Below are 15,675 nucleotides of genomic sequence, written 5' to 3' on the forward strand. Positions count from 1 at the left end.
GAATTCAAACGGCCTATTCAGGAATTTTTCAAACTTCGATTTAATCGTGAAAAAGTTCAACCAAATACTACTTTAAAACAGTTACTACACTTATTGAGTGGCACGTCTTATTTTTACATAACTTTACTAATTCATGTAAGGACAAGGGAATAAGAAATGGTGTATTTTACGAATACATGTTATAATTATTTTAGCATATTCACAAATACTTCATATCCGTTCCGTCATATACGAATACGTCCTCGATACGTGAGTTCTGTAACAGCTCTAATAGTAGATTTGATTATTGACTTTTCTTCTCATAATACATATAATTGTATTGTCTCCTTTAATCATTGCTTGTGAATTAGCTTACAATTGACACTAAATTTTAAATTTAGATCGAAAACCTATTTTTAAACTGACTTGTGAAAAAAAAAATCCTATGTATATAGAACCTTTTAAATACCCATAAATAATTCACAACAAACTTGTGATAATTTTAATAATTCATTTGACCTTGCGATTTCTACAAATAAAGACATAATCCTGACTTGAGATTTTGATATAAAAAAAAATTAATATTTAAAACACAATGATTAAATTACACATATAATCTTTATCAATTAATTGAAAAAGAAACCTAATTTACTGAAAATAGTTTGTCAATTTTAGATTTATTCATTGTGAGCAATCCAAAAAGCGTTATTTACTTTTATGTCGGTCCACCCCTACTTGATCATCCACGTTAAAGGTTTAGTTACAGTCGTTCTATAGTTAGTGTGACAAGTCTTGCTAGTAGTCGCTTATAATATAGCAAAGTGCTCTCGACCAATGAAATTGTAGGATTTGGTGTTTCTTAATTGTGAAGAATGAATGAAATCATGTTCTTAGTAAAGGATTAACCTTTTGTTAAGGCCTACTTACAGTTCAAAACAAAGAGTTTCTATGAATGAGTTACAAATGCCCCGAAGCACATTTATCAGCTTGAAAGAATTTGTGATTAAAACTGACTAAAAGTTGAATTTTGAAACAAACACATAAATCAAAAGTAGATGAGGTTTACTGGTGCAGTAACATTGGTACCTTCAACGTTATTAATAACTTCAAATTACTAAAAAAAAAACCAAAAAAAAACATTAAAGCAATGCAAGAAAAAAAAAAGTTTTAAGATTGAATAAAACTTAAATCTTTAGCTTATACTCTTTCAAAATCTCAGATTACTGGATCCGCGGTTAGTGAGAATAGTTATTTCCAATATTCTGATAACATTATAAAAAAAGGGATTGTGTATGTATTGTAACATTTCCCAGACAAAAAATAGTAGTATCTGCAGTAGCGGATCCAGAAATTTTGATAAGGGGTGCACTGACTGCCAAAGAGGGGTCCCGCTCCAGTCATGCTTCAGTGATTCCCTAAATATTCAACAAAATTATTCCCACAAAAGGGGGTTGGGGAGGGGGCCTTGTATCTAAATCTGATGTAAAGGGCTGGACTTACATATTGGCTGTAAAATAAAATTTAGTTGTAACTAAAATTTTGAAATTATTGATTTAAACTGGAAATAAACAAAAAGATAATTCCTCGCTAAAATATTACATGATTTACTTTCATACTCATAATCAGGAAACATTTCTTACCATTTCGTTGTACTGTTGTGTCGTCTAATGTCTAAACACATTCTATTATATTTTCCAAAATTATAAGGAGGTCCTTACATTATTAAAACTCATCAACAAATGAAATAGTTAAAAAAGGAAGTCATGCATAAATTACAAACATTGCACTGACAATAAAACTAATTTTTAAATACAACCAATCAAGAGATCATTTGAGCCTTGAGCACTTTTCTCAATATTCTAAGTTTGTAAGAGAATGATAATCCATTTCTTCATAATAAGTACTCGCTAACGCTCTTACTTAATCATAAAGGAAGGGATTATCATTCTCTTACATATATATAGAACGATTAGTATATTCTTTATTCCAAAAGCAATACAGCATATAGGTACTAGTATCAAGTACAATTAATATTATATTTAATATAGTAAGCATCACATAGGACAATAAAGTAATTCATTAATATACAATTCATACAATTTAAAACAAATCTAGGAACATTATATTAATTAACATAATTTAACAATATTAATTAAAGTATGATATACACATTTAACGATTACGAATTTTTTCAGCAATACATAAATGCTTCCCAAAATTATTAAGTTCTTTTATATTACGAACAGATAACAATTGTATAAGTTTAAATACTGATGGATTTCTCCATACTAAGGTTTAATATACTTCATACGAATATCTTTATATCCAATACATTCCAAAATAAAATGATATTTATCCTCAACAGAATTACAGTTGCACATATGACATATTTTAGCATTTCTGTTTGTATTTAAAAACCTTCCAGTTTCAATGTTCAAGTTATGTGCATGTAAACGGTACTTGTTTATTAATGGTTTATATCTAAAATTAACATGTCTACTAAGATTAAACTGCAAACCATAACTGTCATATATGTATTAAGTCATAATTACATAATGAATCTCTTATTTTACATGACCAATTCAGTTTATTTTTACTTTTTACATAGTTAGCCTCCAGCATTTCTGCATAACAATTTTTCAGAATACAATTGTCAGTTTTTACCAATTTACACCAATATATCATCATTTTACAGTATCTATGTACATACAATGGGACTCTACCTAGTTTGAAATACACCATGTAATTTGTAGTACTCATTTATACTATCAGAATCCTCTTTAAAAAATATAAGTGAAGAATTTCAATGTCAATTGCTTTATGATATCCCCAAACTTCGCTACCATAATTCACTATGCTTGAAACATATGTATCAAATAAAGACAGTAGTGTCTCTGTATTAAAGTAGTCCTCTTGAATTTTACTAAATAAACTGAAAACAGCTTTTTTACCTTGATTTGACATCATTTTCTGAGTATTAGTAAAAATACCATTATAATTTAACAGCATACCCAGATATATAAATTCATCACATAACTCAATATTCTCTCCATTAATGAACCGTTTTTCTTCTGATTTGATAACACCTTAGTTTCTAAATACAACAATTTTAGGTTTTAACATATTTATATGCAAATTATACGCTTAAGAACATATCTATATTTTCGCTGAAAATAACAGTATCGTCAGCATACATATATAAATAAAGATTGAGCATTCTTATGTCATAGAAAGACTACAAACATAACCACTGGACTGATGATTGACTATAATTTACTTTTGTTAGTTTATCTATTCTTTACAAGTTCGTTTAGTGACGCTTCATGTACCACAATATTACCTTGTTTGGTTTAATTATTCAATCAACACCTGCTTGCAGTGTAGAAAAATGACAAACGATACACATGAACATCTTGAAGTACCTATATAAAAGAAACTACAGGGTTTTACTGTAATTATTTTCACTGGATTAAATATATTTAGCCTTGTAGTTTCAGACAGAAAAGAAATTTGAAAATTGACAAAATCATAATCAAGAAGCGATTCTGGATGAATCAATACAAAAGTAATGCATATGTCTCGCATTCAGCCATACACAAAGAAAGTTCACAGCATCAGAAAAAAATAAGAAAAACTTACTTATTGTACTAATATGTTTAATTACAAATAGACACATCCACGAAACATTTACAGTGTTTTTGAAGGGTAATAGTATTTAGACCATCGCATATAGCAATTTCTGTGAAATCTGAAGCAAACCTGTTGTGGTGTCGTAAAATCCTTCATAACCTCGAAACAGATTTTGCACGGGGTCAGGTTTGGATCGTATGGTGGTTGAAACTAAAGTTCGACATTATTTTGGTAACAAAAATCCTCATATGACCCTCAACAACAAACCGGCCATGGTGAAAACCGCAATTGTCCATGATAACAGTGTCTCTGGCCTGTAGAAATGCTTTTTCATATAGTAAGTAAGTAAAGTAAGTAAATTATTTATTATAGTGACATGTGTAAATACGTACAGATTATAAACATATAATATATGATAAATATTAATACACCCGGTCCAATGGACCTATAAGTCACCTCAAATGAAATTAAATAATTATAAAACAATCATATCACGTTCTTGGAAATAACAAATTATTCATGAAATTATCTTTTTGTTGACGAAAGTTAATTTTAAAAATATATAGATATTAAGCTATTTGTAAACAGAATTGCGTCTTTCGGAATATGCCTGTACGATGTATTTGGCTAGTTTTCGAGTATGACTAATAATTAAATATTTAAAATCAAAATTAAAATTTCTGCTGGTCTTTCACCTATATATCGTCCTGTTTCTATCCTCAGAGGTAATATTCCACATCTGAATTGTGCTAAATGCGAGCGTTCGACTTTGGTTAAATTGATTTTTTCATACTGTTCCTGATGAAAGGCAGATTTGAAAGTTATATAAGTACGAAGTTTTGGCACGTGTTGTATATTATCATTCCATATGTTTAAATAAAGGCGCTGAATGTTCATTTCTACAGTTTCAAATTAATAGAAGTTTTTGAATCAAAATAATGTTCTAAATTAAGTTTACAGAAAATGTCCTTCAATTCGCTACACCAATTGTCGGTACAACAGTTATTGTCTGCATTAAAAGCGAGCTTCGTTATGCGATCATCTTCAAACTTGAGTAGTCTGTTCCAATACCTCACCATGTTTGTCCATCTTCCAAACTGGCTAGGGATCCATCCAACATCCCCATATAGGGCGAGGGTAGGCGTAAAACGGTGAACACCAAGAAAATATCGTATTGTACGGTTTTGAATATTGTCTATTGTTTGATATTTTCTGTATCCCCAGACACTTGAGGCATAATCTAAGATAGGAACTACACACGAGTAATACAGTTTTTCGTAGGCATTAAATCCGAAGTCTTTATTGCTGTGAATTTTGGATATGATCTTGCCTAGTGCTCTTCCATCGCCTTTCGACAAAAGTTATGAAATTTCCGTTATAACCAAATGTTATCCCTAAATATTTGTAATTTTCAACCTTCTCCAATTTGTTTTTTCCAACTGTAAATTAAAAATTAGTTTCCTTGGTTCTTGGTTTTCTGAAATGAATACATTTATATTTATCTGTTTTGATTAACACCCTCCAACGTTTACACCATTGGTGAAGTGTATTCAACATACACTGAAGATCCTCAGCCGACTTTGCAACTAACGCTATATCATCCGCATACAATGATAATGAAAACTTCGTTTTAAGTAGGTCTACCCCAAGATTAAGGTCATTACTTTCTTGGACAAGATCGTTTATAAATATGGAGAAGAGTGTCGGGGATAAATTATCTCCCTGTTTCGCACCAGTTTTACATCAAACCCACGTTGTATTACCGTTTATACGAACACATGACTCAGAACTTTAATATATACTTTTGACAGAATTATATAACTTCCCATCAATTTTATTCAGCAAAAGTTTGTATAACATCATATCTCTGTCAATTAAAATCAAAACATTTCTTAAGATCGATGAATGCAACAAATACTGATTTATTATTTCTAATAACACTATTCAAAGTAAACGTATGGTCTTCACATGATCTATTTTTTCTTTATCCATTTTGTTCGTCGGCAAGAATATCATTATTTTCAAGATGACTGACGAGCCGTTGATTAATAAAAGAACTATACAATTTGCTAGTGCACGACAAAAGACTTATTCCTCTGTAGTCCATTGGTACTCGGAGATCTGATGACGGGTCCTTCAAGATTGGACATATGATGGCTTTTCTCCAAATGGTTGGAATTATACTGGTGTCATATTGTTATTTCATTATTATCTAACGGGTTTAAAGGTTGTACTGTAGATAATATACCGTTATCATTACTGTTTACTAGGTGAGAGTTGATCTGTTTTCCTTGTTCTTCGACATTGTCTATACGTGATTGAATTGACTGAATGGTATTAATCATTTGATCGGTTCGGTTAGTTTCTCTAGCAAGATCTAGTGATATTTCATCACGAAGTGTTTTAATTTTGTTGTCAACACTAGCAATGAGGTCAGTTTTCAGTTTGTCAAGCTTAGACTCAAACATGCGTTTCATACCCTCTTGACCAATTTTCAAATCTTGAACAACTTTTATTAATGTATCTAGTTTATCGGAAACGGGGGAATCGACGTTTGCTTGTTTTTGTGGGTTGCTGCTTGATGCCATTTTTATTTCTTTCGTGTTTGACTTTGGTGTCTTTGGTTGCTTTGGTGTCTTTGGTGGCTTTGGTGTCTTTGGTGTCTTTGGTGGATGTAATTGATCAGAAGATAAATCAAAGAATACACTGTTATCAAGTTCATCAAATTTTTCATTCGAGTCGTATAATATAGAGTTAGCTTGATTCAACAATTCACTCACCGATATACTGGTATCGTGATTACTACTCGTGGGGTCCTCGGGTTTGAAATGTTTTGGTTTACAGTCTTGTTGCGAATCACTACCACTGCTGCCCCTGTTCCCTTTCTTTCGTTTCTTCTGTTTCTGTTTATCCTTTTTCATTTATAAGTATTTGACACTGTTTTTGTTCACAATGACAGGTCCATATAACCACATTTTAGAATTTCATGAGAGTGAAAAATTCACACGTCCATTTTACATAAGTCACGTGATAATAATATGTATCTGACCAGCCATGATATTTTCCGGCTTATGGAGGTACCAGAGTCAAAATGAGTTTTTTTTTTTTGCATTTTTATGAAGTATTGATACATTCAAAACACCATGACAAGTAATTTGGCTAAATCCTTCAAAATAAGAGAAAAATGGTAATTTTTGTTACTTTCGATTTTATTAAAAAAATTTCATTTATTTCCAATTTTTCACATGTATGTTCATCTATTATAGTTGCTATGTCATATCGTTTATTTTGATTTTTTTTTGGAAAGGGGGGGGGGGTTTCATATCTCTAATCAATCCCAACGTGATTTTAGCTTTAATAACTAAATAACCGAAGAATTTTAATTCGGTTGTCATAGCAACAATGTACCGGAATCTGCAATCAAAATAATAATGACCTAAACATTTTTCTTTCTTTCGTAAGGAAAACTACTTCAATGCTTAGAAAGTAAATACCATGGTATATAATACTTATTTTCTTTGTCCGTCATTTTAATTTTTTTTACATGATACTTATAGATTATCGTTGGTTATCTCAACGAGATTAATTTTCTCGCTTGAGCCGGTACGGTGAAAGTGAGAAAAGCAATCGAGTTGGGATGACCAATGATAATCTGTTTATCGCTATTTTACCAATGAAGACGTTGTTAATTTCCTTGACAACGGCACGTGTTCCCTTAGTTTATAACGATCATTTTCATATCACTCGACTCCGTTTTCATATCACTCGACTCCGTTTTCATATCACTCGACTCCGTTTTCATATCACTCGACTCCGCTGAGAACGGAAATTATCAGTCAGCAAGATCAAAGGAAAAATGCGTAAAATAGCGATAATGTAAAGTAACAGTAAATGTGTATAGTTCTGTGTAACTTGATAACAATGGATGATATGACAGTCAGGGAATTTCTTTATCAAATTGGTCTTGAATTAAGTTTTCTCAATTAAACTGTTGCACATTTCTCATGTAGAGGCCTTTTAAAGCCGACTAAACGGTATGGGTATTTTTTCTCATTGTCGAAGGCCGTACGGTTGTCTATTGTTGCTTACATCCACTTCATTTGGAATTCTGGTGGATAGTTTTCTCATTATTTTTATATAGGTAATGCAAAATGTTCAGGTGTATTGTTTGTCATTTTTCTACACTGCAAGCAGGTGTGATTGAATAATTAAACCAAGCAAGGTAATCTTGTGGTACATGAAGCGTTACTAAACGAACTTGTAAAGAATAAATAAACTAACAAAAGTAAATTATAGTCAATCATCAGTCCAGTGGCTATGTTTGTTGTCTTTCTATACGACTACTAGCAAGACTTGTCACACTAACTACAGAACTACTGTAATTGTATAAAAAAGAATGATCATCCCATTAGGCGAAAATATTACCTGTACAACCATGGTGAATACAAATCATACAGAAAACGATTTTCTGATATAAATTGGGACTGTTAGTTCGTCACAGACGATGTGGAAAATCTTCGTTTAACATTACAAAAGTTATTCTCGACATCTCAGAGCAAGTATTCCGAAACCGATTTGTAAATGTAAAAAAGTGACCCCATTTGTAACTACGAAATTTTAAAGAAATTAAAGGAAGAAAATAGGTCCTAGATGAAAGCTAAACGTATGAATACTCCGTATCAGTGGAAGAAATTTAGAAAATTAACAAATAACATGTAGTTCAGCTGTCGAAAACTCCAAAGCTGAACACTATCAAAAATTATCTAATAAAATTATGAACGAACCTGTTAAAAGTAAAAACTGGTCTAGAATTGATTGATTGAATGTTGCTTTTTTTCTTGTCAATTGCAAATATGTCAAGCATTTTCAGGACGAGAACAAATAAACAATATGGTAGGTCATGTCACTGGAAAATGGTGGTATATTTGATTGGGACAGTCATTTTGCTTTGCAACAGGTCAACATCGGTCCCCTCACAGAGTTATTGCAATTGAGTACCTGTCTTTGTAAAAATCATGCAGAGGGTGATTCATGACATGCATGTCACAAAAGTATTTTTGTTTTTGCCCTTTATCATAAGAACACATGTAGATGAGTAAAATTCTGTCTTTATTTTCCCTGTATAATGTGCGTTGCCATGGTAACAGTCAAAACAACATTTTGCCTGAAAAGGTGAAAAAGGTAGCTTTTGAAAATTGAAAAAAGGGATTTTAAAGTACCGTTGCAATAAAGTAAATCAATACAAACAATAAGCATTTTTACATTGTTGACAAACAAAACCCCAAACTATTCAAAAACGTTAAAATTTTGAATTTACTTAATAGTTTGTTTCCATAGCAACCATTTAAAAATATGTAAAAACTCGATAATAAAACATTTCAAAAATCGCTAAATTTTATTTCTGTTTGGAAACAAACTATTAGGTAAATTCAAAAATTTAACGTTTTTGAATAGTTCGGGGGTTTATTTGTCAACAATGTAAAAATGCTTATTGTTTGTATTGATTAACTTTATTGCAATGGTACTTAAAAATCCCTTATTTTTCAATTTTCAAATGCTACTTTTGCACGTATTTAGGCAAAATTTTGTTAGGACGGTTTCCATGGCAACCAAGATCAAAAAAAAAAATAAATATAAAAAAGTCTGAATTTTTAGGTATTCGTATTGTCATCTTATAAAGTCATGCTGATTAAAATACTACAATAGGAAACAATGTGACAATGATTGAATTTAGCAGTGTCAAGTTTAAGTGTGTTTATGACCCGTGTATATAGCAAATCCCAAATACACCGTTTGGTGGTGCGCCTGACAGATACGGAACGTACAGATTAGGTAATACCTAGGTAACAGGTGACATATACTATTAGTTTCTGTATCGGGTTCGATCCGGAACTTGTTAATTATTGGTAATATTAATTATGTGGAAAACAAAAGGGCCTGGAATGGTGTAATCTTTAATCAACACCATTGTCCTATTTTAGTTATATATAAAGCTGAATTCTATGATTCGTCGTTTTTACCCCATGCCGGCTAACAAATTGGACCTCATTATTTTAGTATTATAGATACATTCAGGATTAACGAAATCAACCACAAATTCTTCTATCGTCATTCTATATTATGCAGCTAATTGTTCCATTCATAAAAAGATCATTTGGACTGATAAACCTGGACACCGCACCTGCATATGTATTATTAATTTTTTTTTCTACTGGTATATCATAATATTGTAATATCTTATATTTTTGCATTGTGTATATATTTGTATAGTATATATGCTTAAACCCATAGGGGTATATATGTGTATTTTTTCAATGAACTTAAATATTTATACTTTTGAATTTTTTTTATTAGTCGTCCCTATAATTTGAATGTTAATTGTTAGCATCCGTCTATCACACTTTTGCTCTTTGGTGTTTCACATTTTGGAGAGAAGAAAATAACAACTAATCGTTATCTATTTCGGTAATTTTTAAAGTGTTTGATCAGTCAAAAAAAGAAAATGTATGACTGTTTCATCACCGATAATTCACTACCCGTATATGAAAATAAAGAGATGTAGTGTGATTGCAAATGAGACAACTATCCACCAAAGGTAAATGAAGTGGATGTAAGCAACTATAGGCAACCTTACTGCATTCAAAAATGAGAAAAATACGAAACAATTCAATTGAGAAAGCTAACGGTCTAATGTCTAACAAACAAAAATTACGAATGGCAAATATGACAGGCATGAACCAACGACAACCACTGAACTACTTTACAGGCTTTTGACCTGGAACAGACACATAAAGAATGTGACGGGTTAAAACATGTTTGAAGGTGCTAACCCTAGTACCCTTAACCTGGGACAGTAATGTGATAGCACAACACAAGAACAAACTATGAAAAACTAAACGAAAAACCAATATGACAAACAGTAAAAAACGACAACCACTCAATTACAGGCTCCTGACTTCTATACTACTAAAAAAACGAGGACAATTTGTTAACCCGCATGACGGAAAATGACGAATAAAAAAATTCAACTTGATATACAATTAATATAGGCCAATGGTATTGATTAAAAATTACACCATATAGGCCCACATAATTAATATTACCGATAATTAACAAGTTTCGGTGGAATCCGATACCGATACAAGTAGTATATGTCACATGTAGTTTCCGGTTGTAGCATGAAAAAGGGGCGGGTTCAAACAGAAAGATTTTGAAAGCAGAGAAATCTGTGCACCTTATTAGACCTTATAACTAGCATGTCTTTATCATATGTCAATATGAATACTAAAAATCCAGGCTAAAAATAAGGCGTAGGTTCTATCGAATTTGTTAGCCGGCATAACGTAAAAAAGACGAATCAAAGAATTCAACTTTATATACAACTAATATATAGGACAATGATGTTGATTAAAAATTACACCATTCCAGGCCCTTTTGTTTTCCACATAATTAATATTACCATTAATTTACAAGGTCCGGGTCGACGGGACCGACATAGAGATTTTAAAAGCAGAGACAAACTGTGCACCTTATAATCAGCATGACTTTATATAAAGTATCATATGACAATACGAATACTAAAAATCCAGGCTAAAAATAAGGCGTACTAGGTACTTTAATTCAGTCACTGACCTCCATGTCCTGGGTGTGTTCTAGTATTATTTGATTCCAACTGTAATAAAACAAAAAAATTGATAACTGTTGAACATTTAACCCTTTTCATCGTTAGATAAAATGGAAATTGTGCTTTTTTTCATTTCTGAGGTCATGAAATTTAAATTCATATTTTCAAAGTAGAATTTTTTTCTTTCTCATTTTTTATTCTTCTTTCTTTTTGATAAAAAAAAAAGAAACATGATATTGATGACACCGGTTTATTCCTTACACAAATCAAGACTTAAAACTTATTACTTCGAAAAACAAAACTTATATATATCAACAAGTTATTCTTATTTTAGTTTTGGAAAATAATGGACTTTTAATAATTTTAATACCTGTATTTTGAATGGAAATTCTAAAATTACTAATAAAGATATCCAGTCAAAACGTGTTTGATTGAGAAGAGGACAGTCACTTCCTACGAGACTGATGAATAAACGTCAATTTATCACAATTAGAGTTACTTCCGGTGCCATTTAAGTTAGTACCATGTATGACCATCTCTCGCTGCTAAGACTGCTACGCATCTTCTCGGCATGGATGCTATCAATGTTCTAAAGTTGTTGCGTGAAATTGCTCGCCATTCCTGTTGGAACTATTGTCGGAGCTGATCAAGGGTATGATGTGGGGGTCGACGCTGACGCACACGTTTATCCAGTTGGTCCCATAGATGCTCAATAGGATTCTAGTCCGGTGATTTGGAAGGCCAAGTTAGCATATTGATTAAGAAATAATTCATGGAAGCCATAGATTTGTTGGAAATTTACACATGGCCTGGGCCGTGATATTCGAATTTTATCCTGAGAGTTAGCGAGGGATAAAATTAACGAATATCACGGCCCAGGCCATGTGTAAATTTACAACAAATCTATGGCTTCCATGAATTATTTCCATTCTAATAGGACAAACACTGTCATTAAAAAACTGAAGCGAGGGTGGGTATGCCGTGTGTGTGGCTGTTCTATTTTACCCACTGTTAGATAAATGTTAAAAAAATCTAATAAATCTGTAGCTGGCATGTATCATTTCTTAAATAACCGCTAGAAAAAATGTGAATGTTTCTTTTAATTCTCAAACCCAACATTTGCCATTTTTAATTTACATTTTTTTTCTCGTAAGCTACCGTCAAATTAATTATTGCCATTTGGTAACCAAGGAGCCGCCATGTTGACTTGCTGAAATCAGTAAATGTGCGAATAATGCAATAGAATAGAAAAAAAGTAACACCTACTTCAAAATTTTATTTTAATGCAATATTATCCGAGTTTAGAAGGTAAACGTAATGGAAAACCCTTCAGCTTTGTCGTTTTCATTCGTATGACGTCATGTTTTGGAATGACTTTAACGCGCCAAAAACATTCATGGAATTTCGCGGAATTTTAATCTATTTTGATTTTCCGATCTCTAATGCATTAGTTCATTTTGTAATGCCTCAGAATAAGAATAAAGGTTCTGTAGGGTTTTTTTAATTGTAATTTTTAACACAGCAAAATCGACATAGCATTTGCACATAGGTTACGATACATGTGGATTTACGTGGGAGGTATATTTTAACAGCCATTATTATGTACATCTCGGAGTCTGCGCTAAGTATAGATATATCGAGAATTTTATCACGGTGTTGTTTACAAAGCGAAAGAAGCACGTCATATTAGAATGTTAATCTGCTCCAGGTAGTCCATTGTTAAACGGGGTCTGTTAGGCCAAGCATTGCCCTACTGGAATAACTTCCACTGTCGGTCAGAAACATGCATAAGGTGAAGTTGGAGAATTTCTTCTCTGTACCTTTGAGCCGTTAAATAACCCGAAACATGTACCAATTCCGTTTTACGGTCATTAGAGATAGTTGTCCGTATCATGACACTTCCTCCACCGAAGCTGTCCACTTCTTGGACACACGAGGAAACAAAACGTTTATTCATGCGCCGGTAGACACGAGTTCTATCATCACGGTTCTAATGTGTCTGTTCTTTGTGTCATATTATTTTTGTTTCTGTTGATTTATTGTTTATTTCTAATGTGCTGGATACCAAGATTATAATTAAATTTGCCACTTCTAAGTTATAATCATATTGTTTAAGGTTTGGGCGAAATCCATTGCAATCGCAGTCGTTATTATTGTTGTTTAACCCTTACGGTTGTCACACTTTCATTATTTTTTTAGGTTCAATTTTGTGCATAAGTTTCGTCATCTACAATCTTGATAAATCTTTAAAATGATATTACTTTTTATTTTATTTTTTTTTTATTCTGAACGCATGTATGGTTGGATTTGTTTTCTGTTTTGTTTTATCCTGATGATATCATTGTTCTGGAACTCATTCATCATTTGTTCTTCATGTGATCATCATTTTATATTGTTTATGTTTCATTGCGTACATCACTTTATGTGCTCCAGTTTTAGGAGTTTTATACAGGACAGTGTAGGAACCCTTGTTACGTTCCCCTTTCTTCTGAGTGACAAAAACTGCTCAGCAGGCCGTGTGCACAACTGCAGGGAACATTCAGCGGACACGTTGTCCAAAGGAACAATTCGTGGCTAACCACAGCGTGAGTTACCTTTAAAACATTACAAATTATGTCTTTACATCAGCGATGAACTGTTTTGATATATTTTCCTATGTTATAAAGGAACTATGAACATTTAACCGTTCAAACTGTTCGTATCTGCAATTACACAATCTAATTCAGACAGAACCCGACGTGTGCAAGAATATTCATCTATTTATTATTATAAAGAACATTAACAGCTTTATAAATCTACGAACTGTTTATCCGTATTTTTAATGGACTTTAATTATCATTGAATACATTGTAAAATTGTATTTATATTTGTATTTTCAGTTTTTCACCATTTGGATTGGTAGTGAAATAAAAGTCAGCTCCTGATTGTTTTATCTTTACATAAACCCAGTCATCTTGGTTAAACTCGCTGGTCCGGCCAGTACAGTGAAAAAGCTACGACTTGCCTGTTGTTTTTCTTGGATAACGTACGGCACTCCACGACAGTCAGCAGACCCATAACGTAGTTCCAACGACAACGTTTCGTGCTAGTAAATTGACGACAACCTGTCTTTACATATCCAGACAAGGAACGACTACGTAGCAACGTAAATACCTTTACACTGACAGTGGACTACATAACTTGTGTGTACTAGGCAGCAACCCAACAACGTTGAGTCACCATGGATCCCAGTCACGTGGAACAGCAAGAAGAGGTTCAGCCCCAAGAGGGAGATGTCCCTGAACTATTAGAAAATCCGTCTAATACAACACATTCAGATGCAAATCCCGAGACTAGGCGAGTACGTGACCTCACAAAGAAAGGAAAAGGAGCTTTGACAGAAAAACGTGACAAGTTCTGTCAGGAACAAGAGGCTCTCTGGACAGACATTGAATCCCAGTTATTGGAAGTCACCACGCCTCCTAAAGAGCTCCAGCAACTCCTAACAGCCCAGGACAAACTTGTTAAAGCCTGTAATAATTATCGTAGGCTCACAGATGAATTCCTGGACTTTCTGAAAAGGACCAGAACATCGGAGAGTCAAAAAGAAATAGAAGCATGTAATCTCTTATTGGATTTTCGTCTGTTCAAAGTGGAACTGGTTATGGAAAAACTACACGATCATCGCCACGTCCTAACAAAGGCCAAATCCACTAAAACAAAGACCTCAAAGGGTAAGAAAACCTCACACAGCGGTAGCTCTAACGTGTCAGACATGTGAAGCCTAGCACGGAGAAAGCGTGCCAAGGCAGAGGCTGCCAAGTCTAAAATAGCCTTTGTCGAAAAACATGCCCTTATCCTACATCAGGAGGCAATGTTAGAGGAACAAGCCCTGTTCAGACAAATTGAAATGGAACAGGAAGCAGCACGCAAAAAGGCTCAGATGCAACAAGAAGCCACACGAGTAAGCCGGGAAAAGGCCGAGCTGAAGGCCAAATTTAACATTCTCGAAGCACAGAAAGAAGCCGCAGCCGCAGAAGCCGAGGCTCGTATCCTGGAATACGATTACAGTCAAGCGTTGGACGATATTCCTAATGAGACAGAAGACCCGCTCAAACGGGTGCAAGATTTCATAAACAAACATCCTGTACCAACCGCCGAACAGGAAGTGTCAGGCCCTCTAAAGAAAAAACAAACTCCTGTAAAGCTAAGTCATGAAGCACCAGCGTTCGTGCCACTCGTGCCATCCGTGGCACTGAACTTGCCTACACATGCTAAGTCACTGGAAGTTAATGTATTCCCAGATCTGGGAACAATAACTGGCATAGGAAAACAGGGCGTTTCAGAAAAGATCCCTGTCTTACAACAAAAACAAGGCATTATTGAAGAGATCCCTGTCTTACAACAAAAACAAGGCGTTATAGAAGAGATCCCTGTCTTACAACAAAAACAAGGCGTTATAG

Source organism: Mytilus californianus, unplaced genomic scaffold (assembly GCF_021869535.1).
Source record: "Mytilus californianus isolate M0D057914Y unplaced genomic scaffold, xbMytCali1.0.p SCAF_5, whole genome shotgun sequence".
Lineage (NCBI taxonomy): Eukaryota > Metazoa > Mollusca > Bivalvia > Mytilida > Mytilidae > Mytilus > Mytilus californianus.